Here is a 14,025-nt window from a genome sequence, read left to right on the forward strand (position 1 = left end):
AGGCCCCTCCAAAATGGTTCTCAAAGCTGTTCTCTGTTCCCTGTTCCATCTGCATCTGCCTTGTGGCTGTAGGGTGTGGGTAGCCTGCCTGCTCCCTGTTCCCTGTTACATAGTTACAGGTGGTTCTTAGCAGGCGGTCTGTGCCTTGAGTGCACGGGCCACACTTACTTCTATACCCTGAGGATCTAGCGTGATGCCCTGGATCTAATAGGAGCTCAGTGCTTGGAGTGATGCCTTGCAGGGAAACCTGGTCAGAGCTGGAGTTTGCACAGAGAGACCGTCCCTCCCTGCACTCTCTCTTCTGTCTCAGTACCCAGGGGAGTACAGTGTGGAAGAAAGGATGTAGTCCCCCCTTGGGACCCACAGAGATGTTTTGGTTGCTGCTGAACCTGCATCTGTGTGCTAGGGTGGCCACCCCTGGTCTGCAGGGGGCCGTGGTGATGGGGAGCTTTGCTCTGGAGTTGGGACCCAGGCTTCTGGTTCCTGACTCAGCACTGAGTGATCAGGTAGCCGTGGACATTTCACCATTCAGGGCCTGGTTGCCCCCATCCGTAAAACGCCTAAGTGGTCAGTGTTAAAGTTCCATTTAATTACCCGTAGTACTTTTTCTCCAGAAGCAGACTGTTATTCTTCTCGGAGAAGAGGAAATAGCCCAGGTTCACAGCAGCTTTCTTTGGTTATTAAATATTGAAGAGTACAAATGTTCCCGAGAGAAGATGGCATAGGATGAAGAATGGGAAATTGAAATGCGTCCTGGCTCGGGACTGGGGGCAGGATCCTAAATTTGTTAAAGAAGCGCATAAATAAATGAAAAGCATCATCCATTTTCATTTAGCCCGAAATGCATTTCGGTTGTTCCTGCTTTTTGAGCACAAACACACACTCCTCCATAGTTTCTGAGCAGGAGTGTGCATTTATCGATCACCTGCTGGGTGCAGGGAAGGGAGATTCTCCAGCATTGTAAGCTGCACACACAGGCTCTTCCCGAAAGTGACTTGGCACAGAATACGGAGCTTAGAGGGAAAGTGCTTATGGGGTGTCAGGGGTCCGGGGCCTCCTGGGTGCTGGGCTAAGCCCGAGGGTCCCTGACCCGTGTGCAGGTTCTGTGTTGCCGAGCAGTTTCTTCTTCCCCACTTGACGTGAGGCCTGTGGACTCCTCTCTGGATGGACGTGCTGGAGGGTGGTCCCCTCGGCCACACCCTGGGGGCTTGAGCCCTCGGGACAGGGATCGTCATCTCAGAGCCACCGACACAGGTGCCAGACGCACTGTGGTGGTTCCCGGGGAGGGTGCCTCTGGGAAAGGGGCCCTTGGCTCCTGAGCCCCTCTGCTCCCGGGACCTCCCCTTCCTGCCCCAACACGCGGTGGGTCAGTGTGGCCGGCTGTGACCCCCCTGGGAGGGCTTCCTGGAGAAGGTGGCCAGGGAGGCGGCAGGAGGGTGGCCGTCTGCCTCCTGTGGCCTGAGGGCCTCCCTCTGGATGCCGAGGCTGAACAGAGGGGCCTGGAGGGAAGGAGGTTTCTGGGCGCCAGTCTGGGTGATTGAGGCTGAGGACGCCCTTTCTCACCACTGAAAACAGCAGCGCGGGAGCTGCCCGCTGCTAGAGGCGTCCGATGGGGCAGCCACCCAAAGCCAGCGGGGATGGGTTAGGTGTGGCATTGATTGGATATCTCTGGACCCTCCCCTTTGGGCCTGGGCCTGCAGATGTCCCTCTGGGGGTCTGGCTTTTTAAAAAAATATATAATTTTATTTATTTATTTTTGGCTGCGTTGGGTCTTCGTTGCTGCGTGCGGGCTTTCTCTAGTTGCGGCGAGCGGGGGCTACTCTTTGTTGCGTCGCGCGGGCTTCTCATTGCGGTGGCTTCTCTTGTTGTGGAGCACGGGCTCTAGGCGCGTGGGCTTCAGTAGTTGTGGCTCACGGGCTCTTGAGCGCAGGCTCAGTAGTCATGGCGCACGGACTTAGTTGCTCCGCGGCACATGGGATCCTCCCGGACCAGGGCTCAAACCCGTCTTCCCTGCACTGGCAGGTGGATTCTTAACCACTGTGCCACCAGGGAAGTCCCGGTCTGGCTTTTTAAAAAAACTCTGCTCCTCCTGTTATTCAGTGATGTTGAGCTGAGAGGATAAACTCCCAGTGCCAGAGGCTGGGTCGGACAGTTCTGACCCTGTAGTGATGCGCTTGTTGAGTGGTTTCTGCCCTTTCGTGAGGACCGCAAATGGGTGACCCAGACAGACGGGACGGGAGCAAACACATCGGAAAACCGGCAGATGAAGACAGAGATGAGACTGCATGTCCGTATCATAGAGGACTTATCTGGGAAAAAAATGAAATTGGCCCCGAAGAAAATGGCATGTCTGACCCACTGGGCTGGCTCTGAATTGCATATTTCTAGGTCACTCCTGCTGTCCGGTGGGAACCTGCTCCTTGCTTATCCCTGCAGATGTCCGGCCCTGCCTCCTCGCTGGACAGAGGCGAGCTGGCCCACCAGGCGGTCCTGGCTCAGCGCCCAGCAGAGCACATCCCCTGCCTGGGCCCTGAGTGCTCAGGCAGAGGGAGGAGCCGGGATGGGGGCTGGGCACATACATATTTCCTGGTTCGGTGCTGGCCAGGGCCCTGCAGGCTGGACCTTGGCCGTCAGAGCAGCGCAGTGGTCCTCTTGCTGAAAGGCGGTCATCGGTTCCTGAAAATCAGCTGTTCTGGGTGGAGACACTGGCTGGGATCCTGTTCCTTCTTATTTTACACGGGAAACATTTTAATGCACTGCTTCTTCACCCCAGACCCCCAGTCAGTTTCCTAAAATGTATGTGAAAGGCAGTGGTGTGCCAGCATCTAGGCTGCAGCCTGTCGTGTGGGCACGTAAGAGCTTAAAGCGGCACCGCTTCCTGGTGACCAGGCCATCAGCGTGGTGGGTGATGGTTTGTTCATCGTTCCATAAACTCTACCTCTGCATCCAGCAGCAAGTACCACAGCGGTGAGTAAACGCTGGGGAAAATTGCAAACGGAAGTTTACCACTAAAGCATGGCCTTTCCCATGATGAACTGTTTTCCTCGAGGGGAGAGGGTGCAGGAAGGGAGGGGGCTGACTTGGCTGTTTCTTTACCAGTTGCTGCAAGCATGCCCTCGGTTCAGGACCCGATACCTGGCACTTTGGGAGGGTGTGGCTCTGCCTTCTAGAAAGGTCCGAGGTCATGGGGCGGGGGGATCCAAATTAAGCTGGGAGGCCGGGAGAGTTCAATCTGGGGAGAGTTGAGGAGGGAGGTGAAGGGCAGAGCCTAGGACCACGGGGTGGGGCCTCCAGGTGTGCAGCCTGCCACCTGGCCAGGACCCAGAAACAGCTTTGTGGGTGGTCCCTGCATTTGCACACCTGGCCGGTGGGAAGGAGTTTTATTTAAGGATTATCACTTGATTTTTATTTTTGGCTGTGGCTGGGCCTGTTGAATTGTGTGCCAAGAGGACTCTTGCTTGAGAGTTCTACTTTTACAGGTTTAAAAATAGCCTCAAAGCTGTGTTCCTTCCTCCTGGTGGCTTCCCTGGGGGCTGGGGTAGTGGGCTGGCTATGGCCCTGCTGCCTGGGCATGGGTGGGCATGAGCCCAGGCGTCCCCTCTGTCTCCCTGAGCCAGTCAGGGTGGCCGTGGGCCGATAGGGGTGCACCTGGAATCGCTGGTCAGGTGCTGTCCCTGCCCTTTTCCTTGTAGCCTTGGGGAGGCATGAAGGCTGGACCACGTGGGTGGGCCGGCCATCCTGGTGGGTGAGTGCTGCAAGAAACGCTTTGCCACAAGGAGCTGCTTTCCTGTGTTCGGGGCTCCACGCCTGTAACTCATTTTGCCTCTCCCTTTGAAAGCGCTGGTTTGTCAGCACGCTGGTTGGGGTCCCTGAAAGCTCCTATTAGAGTATGCTCAGGTTTGTTTGGACTCTGGGCTGCGTGAAGGGGGCATTTTGGATTCAGAAACCAAGCTTTAGAAAGTCACATTGGACACCTGTGTGAGGGTCCCGCTGGGCTCCCAGAGCAACCCGGGCCTCCCCCTTCTCCCTGTTGCACTCTGCTGCCTGCCTGCTCTTGTGGGAGGTGGGTGGGCGCAGGCTGCACCCCCCGCGGAGCTGGCCCTGGTTTCCCTTCGGGCCATGCACCTGGCTGCTGGGCTTTGCTCACGTGGGTGTCCTGCTGAGCGGGGGCCCAGTGAGGGAAATGATGAATTACGGTGAAAACATCTCTCCTGGGCGTGCCCTCCAATCTTAGAAGGTTCGGGGGTTCTGAATCCTATCTTGGGCAGGTATTTTGGCTCCCCTCACCTCCTGCAGGCTTCCTTCCCATCCCCTGGCCGGCCCCGGCCATCTGCCGGGTCAGCAGATGCCACAGAGCCGGCACCAGGTCCTGAAAAGGAGAGAATCATCAGGCTGGGAGCTGTGCCACATGACCCAGGCGGACCCTGTGACCGCTGGTGCAGAGGCCCTTCCCGCCCTGCCGGGCTGTGGCTTCTATGCCTGGGACCCCTGCCTGCGACTTAGCTGCCGGCAGGTATGAAGCTACCTTTCCTGGCCCACCTGCGTGGCTGCAGAGGTGCAGAGAGGCTCAGGAGAGTGGCCCGAGAGTGGGCCTGTGTCAGGACGCGCTTGTGGGAGGCCACGGGCTCGTGGCAGGCGTGACTCCAGGATGCTCTGCGCTGGCACTGCTCACTGTGAGAGTTTGGCCAAGGCAGTGGAAGCCTCGTCAGTGGGGGCCTTATGGGCACAGCCAGAGGCGAGAAACAGACAGACCGGAGGGAGGGGGAGCCAGGAGGCCCAAGCTCCCCGGGGGCCACCTGACCTGCCAAAGGAGGACTCTTCTTACGGCCTGTGGAGTCTCTGGGGGCGGGAAGACCCTCTCTGGGCTTGGTGGAAAGAGGGAGGATTGTCCCCCCTCCCAGAGTCAGCTCAGCCTCCTTCTCTGGGGGAGTGTGGTGGGCAGAATCGTGGCTCCCCACAGTGTTCTTGTCCTGATCACCAGAACCTGTGACTGTGTCCCCTTACGTGGCCAAAGGGGCTTTGCAGACGTGATTGAGTTAAGGATCTGAGATGGGGAGATGGGCCTGCGTTAATCCAGGTGGACCCAGTGTCGTCACAAGGGTCCTCATGAGAGGGAGGCGGGGGGGTCAGAAAGAGGAGGAGAGTTGACAATGGACTCAGAGGTCGGGATGATGTCCCTGATGGCGTGGGGTCAGCGGCCAAGGAATGTGGGTGCCTCTAGAAGCAGAAAGGGCCAGGAAGTGGACTTTCTCCTGGAGCCAGCCCTGCCCACACCTTAACTTGAGCCGCTCGAGACCCATTTCAGACTCTGACCTCCAGAGCTGTAAGAGGGCACACTCTTCCGCTCCGTCTGTGGTCACTTATTACAGCAGCGGTGGGAAATCAACATGGGGGGGCCCTGTGTGTGGCATTGCACCCCTGCCGCCACCTGCAGGAGACCCTCCCGGCCCCCGACTGACGGAGCAGGAGCACAAGGGGGGAGCCCTTTTCTGCCACAGGTGGTATCCAGGGCCGGTGGCCAGAAGGCCAGGCTACTGCGGACGAGGCCATGAGCTGGGCTCTGAGTTTGGAGGGCAGCCCAAGGAGAGCCCCGGGAGCCAGAGGCCAGCTGTCACCCCTTGGGGACAGGGTTCCCGTTGGGGGGCTGCGCAAGACAAGGCCGCCTTCTGAGTGACCAGCTCCGCGCTTTCTGCCTGGCGGGAAGTTGGCCTCTTGTTTCTTCTCTATCCGAGAGGAGGAGAAAAATTGATTGCAGGGATTTGTATCGTGTTTGTCCTGTGCAAGGAGCCGGCTGTGCTCTGCACTGCAGTTGACCTAAATATGTCGCCGGAGGGAGCAGACCCATAACATCCACCGTCATGGGGTCTAATCATCGTTGCAGGCGTAGGGAGAGTTGCGTGGCCTTGGGGGAGCCATTTGCTCAGAGGAAGGCTTGTAGGAGAGAAATGATCAGAATGCTGATGGGTTTTATTTATTTAGCTGTCTTTGTGCCCCCAGGAGAGGGGGCATCTGGAACAGGCAGGAAGGCTTCTTACGTGGGACGAGTGGATTTGCCAGGCTGTACCCAAGCGTCCTTGTCTGCGGGGCCGCGTCCCCTCACTGGCCTGGGGGGGGCGGCTTTGAGGAGTGAGGAGGGCAGGACTGCGGGGGTTCCTGGGAGGAGGGAGGAGCCCGCTGGTCTCGGCCCCACAGAGCGCCCACCCCGGGAAGGCCCAGGAGAGCAAGGGGCAGCTTGAGGGGGGATGGTGCCCATGGGAACTGCAGGGCTGAGGGGGCTTTGTCAGGAGCCCAGGTTAAGAGAACATGGCCCGAGGCCCCCTTGCCTCCAGGACTGGAGTCCCAGACACGCTTGCAAGCAGGCGAGCAGCATCCCTGGAGCTCGGGACGGGAGCTGTGTGTCCACACGTGTCCACAGCGGCCTGGCTGACCGTCTCCACATGGTGGGAACCAGCTGCACTTGACCCCTCGCAGATGAGTGGCATGGGGAAGGGAGTTCGGGGGCGTTGAGAAAGAAAATGTGGTTTCCTGCTGATGACGCTGTGCGTGAGGCGGCGTCTGGGGCTGCCTTGACCTTCAGGTCCGCAGAGGTGACTGGAGGGTGTGCGGGTGACAGGGATCAGAGGAGCAGATGGGAAGGCACCCAACACCCCAACCTTGGCTCCCAGGAGCGAGGCTGCGCTGGCGGGAAGCCCCTCGCCTCTGTTTTCCCCCCGTGAAGCTCCCCGGCCTGCGAGTCCACCCACGCCTGTACTCGAGAGGCGGTGGGAGCCCCTGCACAGCCGGCCGAGCCCGGGGCGGCCCCCCGGGGACACAGTCGCACTACTGCGGGGGGCCGGCCACCCGGAGCTCGGGGGGCAGGTCTCTGGGGGGCTCCCTGGGAGCTTCACCCACTCCTCACCCGGTGAGCCTCAGCTGAGCACCTGCTGTAAGCCAAGCCCTCCGTGGAGGCCTCCGAAGTGGGTCCCGTGGGAGGAGGCTAAGCGGTGCTGCACGGGCGCTCAGGAGGGCAGGGGGTCTCCACGTGGCTCTAGGGCCCAGGCTCTCCCACTGCCAGTGGGAGCACGTCCTCTCAGAAGGGGGCCCCAGGGCCCCGCCTGCATCAGGACAGGAGACCCGCCTCCCGAGGGTCCAGGGTCCAGCAGGACGCTGCACCTGGGTGGCCCTGGGGTCAGTTCATGCAGGCGAGGTGCCTGGGGCACCACCAGATGCCCATTCCGGGCAGGGTGTGGGTGCTCGGTCACGGCAGCGTCCCCACTTTGACAGAGCCTGGTGCGTTATACTTGAACAGCGAGTATTTGCTCATGGAGTTGTGTGCAGGCAGTGGCTTCTCCGCACAACCAGGCTTACTTGGTGTGGGGCGGAGTGGAGGTCCCCATGGAGGCTGGGGCTCCTGAGCGGATTACGTGTCAGGGCTCTGGACCCCGGATCGTCTGAGTGCCCCCCACCCCCTCCCAGCAGGTGCTCTGTGTGCAAGGACGTGACAGGTGGGGACTCTGAATGCCCTTGAGTCCTCAGGGCCAGGGTCCGTGGGAACCCCAGTACAAGGCGGGGGAGGCTGAGGCCTCAGGTTTGGGGCCCGCGTGCCTGGCGTGCAGGATGCAGACGTCCCTCCGATGCTGGTGGCCAGCCACTCACTCTTGGCAGTGTTTGCTGAATTCCCACCACGGCCCTCCCCTCCCACTGGTGTCCTTTCTGCCTGGTTCTCGACCAGCCTGGTGCGTGCGTCCTGCAGTTCACTTGCTGAGAACTTGCTGTGCTGTCCCCACTGCCCAGTGTCCATTCACCGCATCTTTCCTGGCTTCCCCTTGAGCCAGGCTGGGTCCTGGGCCGTCACAGACAGTGAATCAGACGGGGTCCTCTCTCTGGGACCTGAGTTGGGGCATCCTACAGCTGAATGTAACTTAGGAATGTGGCGTGCTTACCAGGGGTCATGTTTGCTGAGCCCCTCCCTGTGGAGCTGTGTCACCTGAGGGAATCCCCTCCCAGCACCCTGGGGAGGACCCGTGTTGTCCCTGACAGGAAAAAGCAGGGCTCACAAGAGAAGATGACAAAGGGCCACATAAGATGGGAGGGGGTCAGGGGGGTCTCTCTGGGGGAAAATGGCACTTGAGCCAGCACTGAGGTTGAGGGGCACAAGTATGTGCAAAGGTCCTGGGGTGGGGTCTGACTGTGGAGGCATTTGGGCACCTGAGAGAAGGCTCCTGTGGCTTAAACCCAAAGAACAAAGGTGAGGGCAAGAGCAGAGGGCGTCGAAGTGGGGAGTGGGGTGGGGCCTCAGGCTGGAAGGACTCCTGTGTGGCCAGTTTGGGCAGGATAGTGTCAGGTTCTGACTTACACTTTAGAGGAGCCTCTGACTGCTGTTTGGAGCCAGACTGGAGGGTGTGAGGAGAGCTGGGGTGCCAGTTAGGAAGCAGGGTGCGAGCCGAGATGAGAGTGGGTGGGTTTGGGGGTGCTTGGAGGAAGAACCCCGACACGTGAGGGTGAGGGCCCTGCCCATCCGCACCTGGCACGGGGCCCCTCTGCTGTAAATAAGCCAGACGGAGAGGGGTGGGGGCATAGCCCCCTTGGGGCCGGGGGGCCGAGGCCTGGCTTCCTGCAGCCCTGGAGCAGGGCCTCTGCTCTCCTGTCGCCCGTCTCCATGGCTGCTCTTCGCTCATTGCCTGGCCCCGGCTGGACTCTGCTTCTGAGTCTTAACTTGGAAATGTCCCCCAGGCCCTAGGCAGAGGCTGGCCCCTCCCCCTGGCCCCCCTTTACAGAGTCTCTTCTGTGCCCCTGGGAGGCACCAAGTCCAGTGGGTTGGGAGGCCATGGTCCTCAGGGAAACTAGGCAGCACGAGGGCCATTCTGCTTCACCCCAGGACTGAAGGGGGCGGTCCCTGGAGGAGACTGTGGCTAACAGGAGCCAGGTGGGATGGCTCCCTGTGGGCTTGGTGTGGTGTCCTCTCAGCCCCCTTGTCTGGAGGGTTTTCTCCCAGGGTGTGGGAGGGACCACAGGGCCCTGAAGAATGCTGAGCCACATGCCCAGATCAGGGCAGAGCCCAGCAGGAGGGGCAGTGCGGGAGGCCCCGAGGACTCCAAATATTTACCGAGCACGTGGATCCCGGCACTCAGCAAACCTGAATATCTGCCCCTTGTTAGGGGCCAAATCGGGCGAGTCCTGAACTCTCCAGGTGGGAGGTGGGGCTGGTGCCTCTCCTTCCTGCTCCCACCCTGGACGCCCCCAAGGGGCAGCAGGGTGTCCCCATGGCTCTGCCTGCACGGGGCGGGCTGGCCGCCGCGGAGACACGGCCGCTCTGCCAGCCCGTCTGTTTCTGGGACCTGGGGCTGTCATACTGACCTTGGCCTGAATTTCGGGGTCTTGGGCTCGGCCCTGTGTCCCCAGGTCTGGTGAGGTGGCCAGGACAGGAGAGGAACCTGCTGCGTCCCCCTGAGCCCCATCCTATCCAGAAAGCAGGTTCCAGGCCAGCGAGGGTCTCACTTGACCAGCAGCGAGGGCAGCGGATCCTGGCCTCCCCTGGGCTCCAGTCCACGCCCCTGATTTTGGTGAATTAGTTGGTCACATTCTGAGGTCTCAGGAATGCCTTTTGGGACTTGCCCAAGTGAAGCTTCTCCTGTGGGAATTTCCATTGCAGCCTGTCAACCCCACGATTGGGGTGGTCTGTGACCCACCACCCGGACCATGGCTGCCACATGCCACACATGGGGCTGACTTCTGGGTAGAGGGAGTGCTGAGCTGACCCTCAGCCAGACCCTGGAGCCCGCTGCTGCACATACACCAGCCTCGGTCCCACCCGGCAGGCCAGTGACCCTGACCCTGGGCCGTCGTGGTGTTGGCTCAGAAGTCTGCTGACCTCCTGGGCCGGGGAGGGTCGTCCCTCTGTCACTGTTGTCAGACTTCACGTTCCTCTGTCCGGGCGGCTGCTCGGTCTGTTTTCCCCGAGGCTGTTGAAAAGGCTCCCCTTGGACATGGCTGGTGGGGGCCATGGGCTGGGCATCCGGGGTTCATCCTGCCGCCGGCTGACGCTCCCCGAGGGCTCTGCGCTGTGGACGCCGCGGGCTGGAGCACTCGGCACCCGCAGGGTCGGGCAGGCCCTGTGCTCGCAGCTGCTGCTGAGTTACACCCTGCAGAGGGCGCTCAGGAGCCAGCGCCTCACCAGTGTAGGCTATTGTCATTGTCACCAAGCGACCAGGGGAGTTGGGTCTCAGGGGAAAGCATACTGACCGCAGGCTGAGCTGCAGGTGGGCGAGCACAGCCCCACCCCATGGGAGCCCATGTGGTTCCTTGCCCGGGACCATCTCGGGGACTCTGGCAGGCGCTACCCCTGCTGCCTGGACGCTCCCCTTTCAGGTGCACGGGGCTCGATCCTTCTCCGCAGCCCTGCTCACATTTGCCCTCGGCTCAGGCTCACTGAACAGGGCTGTTCCTACGGCCCAACCGTCCCCCCCCCCCCACCGAGGGTGGCTCTCTGTTTGGGTCACTTCTTTATCACAAGTGTCTGGAGTGTGCCTGGTACACAAGGCTGCCCAGTGCTCACTGGTGAAGTGACCGATGCGGGCTCTGAGCTGCTCTGGTTCAGCCTGGCCCAGGCCGTCAGGTCTGTTTTGCAACTTTAGCTGTTTGCAGAAAAGCGGAAACAGGATCACTGGCCCAAAGCAGCTGCCTGCGGAGGGGCCGATCTCTGGTCTTCGCCCTCGACACGCTGTCGCATGGGGAATGGGTGTCTGTTGAGGATGTGACTCCACGTGGCTTTGTAGCTGGGCCACGGCATGCGCTGCGGCTGCCGTGGCTGTGTCCCTGCTGCACTGCTGTCCCATCTGCACGTGGGCAGCCTTGCCCTAGGGCCCCGGTGGAGCCGAGCGAGGGGTGTGGCGGCGGCCTTGTGTGCCTCTTCGTAGCGCCAGGGCCTCTGCCCTCCGTGAGTCTGGGGCCTGCCTGTCCCGGGTGGGCGGTGGCTCCTCCAGGGTCGCATTTTCGAGAATGCTGAGGAGTGAGGGCTCACGTCCAGGAAATGCAGGAGGTGGGCAGAGGGATGGGGACTGTGTCGTCGTGGGGCTGTGATGAGAACGGTACCATGTACCAGTTTAGAAACAAGAAAAAGCGAGTTCTGACGTGACTTGGGTCTCGTTATCTGCAGGAGCCTTAGGCCTGAGGGAGGTGACCTAGGATTTCCAGGTGGACTTGACTGCATCTTACAGTGATTACATCGTACAAAGGACTTGGGGCGGGACCCTGGAGAAGTCGCCTGCAGCCACCTGTCATTCCCCAAACGTCTGTGGGGTGACCGAGTGGGGAGGGGCTTTGCGGGATGGCGAAGGAGTTCCCCACCCGGAGGACAAGGGTCCTGGTTGTAGCTGGGCTGTGCTCACTTCTGGGGGGCAGGGGCGGAGAGCAGGACCCCTTCACTCACTCACTCAGCAAGTGCTCGGGGCTCTCGGGTGCTCGGTGTGGACTGGCCCCCAGGCCCAGTGCTGAGCCCTAACTTTTAAAATTTTTAAATTTATGGTTGATTTACAATGTTGTGTTAATTACTGCTGTACAGCAAAGTGATTCAGTTATATATACATTCTTTTTTATATTCTTTTCCATGATGGTTTATCCCAGGATATTGAATATAGTTCCCTGTGCTTTACAGTAGGACCTTGTTGTTTATCCATTCTGTATATAATAGCTTACATCTGCTAACCCCAAACTCCCACTCCATCCTTCCCCCAGGGACCCCTTTCCCCTTGGCAACTACCAGACTGTTCTCTATGTCCCTGAGTCTGTTTCTGTTTCATAGATTGGTTCATTTGTATCATATTTTAGATTCCACGTATAAGTGATATTGCAGGTTATTTGTCTTGCTCTGACTTACTTCACTTAGTATGATCATCTCTCGTTGCATCCATGTTGCTGCAAATGTGAGCCCTCACTCTTGAGTCAGCGGGTGATGCTTCCCGCTGCCCGGGGCTCTGGTCTGGGCCTGCAGCAGGACCAGCACCCGTCTGCCTCTGGTTGTGACCTTGGGACTTCTGCACGGCCGGTGCTGCCCGGGCATGTGCACGGCGGACGGTGCATGCATGTTCTCCCATGGTGGGAGGAGGGTGGGTCTTTCCTTAGCCACCCCCGCCCCCACCGTGGGCTCTTTGCTCCCATCATCCCTGCAGCCTGGCTAGGCCCCCTACCCCATCGTCAGTGCCCAGGTAGGAGGAGAGCCGGAATCCCCGCCCTGGACCAGACTTAGCTCAGGAGCATCTGTGTCCCCCATGGAACTGCAGGACTTGCGTCAGGCTGGACTGGGCCTCTTCATCGATGCATGACTCACGTCTTCAGTAGAGGTAGCTGAGGTGCTTTGGGGGAGACACGAGAAGTGCAGGACTAGACTGTATGCAAAGCGGGTTCTGGAACCTTCTTGCACACCCTTCTCCTTCTGATCTTTGTGCCCAGCCGTCAGAGGGGTGGCCGTCCATGGTCCTGATCACCTCCCTGTCCACGGTGCTCTCTGAGGCCCCCTTCCTCACTAAGCTCAGGCCGCCCTGGGTCCACAGGCCCAGAGGGTCTGTGTCTTCACTGCAGCTCCAGCCTGGAGGTGGGAGGAGACCCGTCCTCAGGAGTGTGGGCTGGGTGGCTGCTTATGGATCTCTTGTGTTGTGTGGCTGGTTCAAGTCATCTGGAACCTTCTTGCCAAAAGCTAGACTCGCCGGCCTGGGTGTCTGAGTGCAGTGAGGCCCTCTGGGGAAGAGGGAGTCAGGACCACCCCTCAAGGGCTCAAGCCCCTGCCGAGAAGGTTGCACTGGACTCTGGTGAAGATTTAAGTAGAAAGGACATGGCTGGGTTGCTTCTTAGGAACCGAGTGTGAACTTCTGGGAGTGCCAGTTCCTCAAACTCAGTTTGCTTAGTTCGAAGCCTTTGAGCTTTGCTCGTGGCACATAAAAACCAAATGGAATCGCGTGTGTTCGCGCGGATTCTGCAGCATGAGTCACAGTGCAGGTGTCCCTTGAGGAGAGCAGGATGGCTGGCCAGGGCAGCGTGCGGATGCCCACACCCAGGAGAGGCCGCAGCTGGCCTGTCAGCACAGCGTCCTGGCCAAGAGCCTGGGCTCGGGAGCCAGACCGCCTGAGTTCATGCCCTGTTATGAGCTGAACGTTTGCAGCCCCCAAAGTGCACGTGCTGAAGCCCTCACCTCCATGTGGTGGTGGTGAGAGGCGGGCCCTTGGGAGGCGATCAGGGTTAGCTGAGGTCACGTTGGTGGGGCCCCGTGATGGAATCAGTGCCCTTATAAGAAGAGGAAGAGACGCCGGAGCTGGCTCTCTGCCTTTGAGGACACAGCGAGAAGGCTGCAGTCTGCAGGCCCCGAAGAGAGTCCTTGCCAGGAACCTAATCTGCCAGCACCCTGACCTTGAATGTCCAGCCTCCAGGGCTGTGAGAGATAAATGTCTGTTGTTTAGGCCACCCGGTCTGTGGTATCTTGTTATAGTCACCTGAGCACACTAAGACACGCCCACCTCCACTGTACAGTCTCCAAAAAGGGAGGCCTCATCTGTGCATAGAGTCTGGCTGGTGGTCACCCCTGGGGACGGGGCAGGACAGGATGCAGGGTGGAGGGAGTGGCAGGGGCTGCTGTGGGGCCTGAAGCGTGCAGTCTCTGGATCTGGGTATCGTCGTGCGGTGTCCGGTCGTGCAGAAATGCAGAGCGACGTCCACTTAGGGCGTGTGCAGCCACGTGTGCATGAGGTTCCTGTCGCCTCTGCAACAGATTTCGACAAACTGGGGGCTTAAAGTAGCCTCCTTATTCTCTTACAGTTCAGAGGCCAGAAGTCTGAAATGAGCGTCACAGAGCTCAAGCCAAGGTGCGGGCAGAGCCGTCTTCCTTCTGGAGGCTCCGGGGGAGACTCTGTGTCCTTGACTTCCAGCTCTAGACGCTGCCTGTGCCCCTGGCTCTTCACAGTCAGCGGGACAGCACCTTCCTCCTCTCTCTGACCCCTGACCCTCCTGCTTCCTCCTGAGTTTCCATCATTGTGATGACATGGGTCCCATGCACGTAAT

At 59.8% G+C, this 14,025-nt stretch overlaps 1 protein-coding gene across 6 annotated transcripts in view; it reads left to right on the forward strand.

Moving 5' to 3' along the window:
- The window catches only part of GRAMD4 (GRAM domain containing 4), a 75,981-nt gene that overhangs the window by 42,166 nt on the left and 19,790 nt on the right, over positions 1 to 14,025 (forward strand). The gene's annotated exons all lie outside the window — the stretch shown is intronic.

Source organism: Mesoplodon mirus, assembly GCF_964341445.2.
Source record: "Mesoplodon mirus genome assembly, chromosome: 11".
Taxonomy (NCBI): domain Eukaryota; kingdom Metazoa; phylum Chordata; class Mammalia; order Artiodactyla; family Ziphiidae; genus Mesoplodon; species Mesoplodon mirus.